We start from the raw sequence: 2500 nt of genomic DNA on the forward strand, positions 1-2500 counted from the left end.
CCCTCTTGCGGAAGTAACCAAGGTAGTTGTTAAAACCCATGACAATTGGGCCCATATGATATTGGAGGGTTTGACAGAAATAAAAGAGAACAGAGCTGATATAACGATAGTTAATTTGTCAAATAAAAGCTGCTTTAGGAAGTGATTCAGTGTGTATATTAGAGTTATGTGAAATTGTTTATAATGGGATATTTGGAGCCACAACTCCAGCCCGCACAGACGAACGCACTCAGAATTTGATTATGCAAGCGTGAAGATTATGTCCGTCAGAGTATCAGCCTGCAGTTGGTGACAATGTCAATAATTATTCCCATATAATTAAAATTGATCAATTTCCTTTATCATTGAATCCGGGCAGGCTTATTCAATTAGGTAAGGCCTTATAAGGTACCCATTCATTTCCAAGCAGAGATAGAAAGGGAAATTAATAAATTAATTAGGGGAACAAGGGATAATCGGGGAGAGTAAATCCCCCTGGGCTTCTCCAATTGTAGCTGTTACGAAAATGGATGGCTCAGTAGGAAGTTGAATGCAGTCACTAAGGATAATGCATTTCCATTGCCCTCGATCGAAGAATTGCTTGTGAAAGTACAGTATAGCATATATTTTACAACTGTTGATTTAAAATCTGGATACTATCAAATACCCATTCAGGAAGACAGTAAATGTAAAAAAACATTTATAGCTAACAATAAATTATTTCAGTTTAATTTTCTTCCTTTCGGTATTAAAAATGCTCCAAGTCATTTTTCTAGACTAATGATGGTGGTTTTGTTGACCTTAATTGGCCATAAGGTTCTTGTTTACTTAGATGATAACATAATTATAGGGAAAACGGCCGAAAAACATTTAATAATATTCGTGAATTTTTAAAAGCATTGTGACGTAATTGTATGAAAATAAATTTGTCAAAGTGCAAACTTTTCTGTAAACAGGTCAAATTTTTAGGTCACATAATAAACCCAGAAGGTATCCAACACTGCCCCAGTAAAGTAGCGGCTATTTGAGATTTCCCCAGGCCACGTAACTTTAAGGAATTAGCTGGGTTTCCTAGGACTTGCTGGGTATTACCGTAAATTCATAATAGGTTTTGGAGAGATAGCGAGACCCTTAGATGCTTTAAAGAAAGAAAAAGTAATAAATTGGGGAGGGGAAGAAGAAAGGGCCTTTAACCATTTGAAAGCTTTCTTAACTAGCAATGAATCACTCATATATCCTAGATTTTATCGCCCGTTTTTAGTGAAAACAGATGCGAGTAACATAGCTATTGGTAGCGTAGTTTCTCAACGAGATGATGAAGGCAGAGAGAAACCCATTTATTATGCTTCCCGGGCGTTAAAAGGGGTAGAAAAGAATTATAGTACATTCGATCAAGAGGCTTTGGCTATTCTTTGGGTTTTGGAGAAGCATCGCTTCTTTTTATTAGGTCAGTCGATTGAGTTGCAAAGTGATCATCGCTCCTTACGTGATTTGTATTATAAAAATGATTTGATCTCTCGTCAAGCAAGAAGGATTGAGAGATTGCTAGAGTTTAATATAAAGGGTTTTCAATACATAGAAGGTAAAGCTAACAAGGTAGCTGATGCTCTCTCTAGAGGTGCAGTAATAGGAGTAACATATAGGGCACAAAAGAGGAACGAAGAACGTAACCAAAATATTGAAGACCCCCGTTATGATAGAAAAAATAGAGAAAGGGATAAGGATTCTACCGATGCGCATGCAGAAGATGGAGAGAGAGAGAGTTGCAGATGTTAAAGAGAGGAGATACGAGCGGCGCAAGTGAATATATGTGGGTGACCGAGGACATGACCAGGGGTGTCCAGAAGGAATTCCCTGATGATGCAGGTTTGACTGACTTGGGAGGCTGGGACATTAAAGAAGTCCGAGAGGGATGGAAAAAAAGGGGAATGGATGGAAAGAGTGTGAGCAGTGATTAAAGGGGAATCAGAGTTATCCGTCATTTCTGAATGTGCCTCATGAGAATTTTTTTTTTTTTTGAAAATGACTTCTTATATTGTGTTTACGAGAAGAGGGGAGGGGAATTTTGTATACGGGTAGTTCTTACTCCCTCTTTAATCAAACGAGCCATCCATATTGTGCATGTAAGTCTGTATGCAGGGCATTTACGGACTGATAGAACATTAAGGAGAGCACGTGAATCCCTCTTTTGGTTAGGTATGAAAAAATCTATAGAGAATTACATAAAATGTTGTCATGCTTGTAACTGTTTCAAAGAACATAACACTGTACTGGAAGCCAGAAAGTGGCCTGTGATTCCTATCAAATTTTATAGAGTGCATATGGATGTAGTTGGACCGTTTCCTACTGGCTTAACACAACATAAGTATATATGTGTATTTGTGGATGCATTTTCTCGGTACACTCATACTTACGCAATGTTGAATAAATCTGCAAATTCATTAGCCTAGTCGCCGTGCTCTTTCATTACTAGGTTTTGTTGCCTAAAAGTTTTGATAAGTGATAATGGTCTTGAGGTGGT

Source organism: Palaemon carinicauda, chromosome 10, assembly GCF_036898095.1.
Source record: "Palaemon carinicauda isolate YSFRI2023 chromosome 10, ASM3689809v2, whole genome shotgun sequence".
In the NCBI taxonomy this organism is placed as follows: Eukaryota; Metazoa; Arthropoda; class Malacostraca; order Decapoda; family Palaemonidae; genus Palaemon; species Palaemon carinicauda.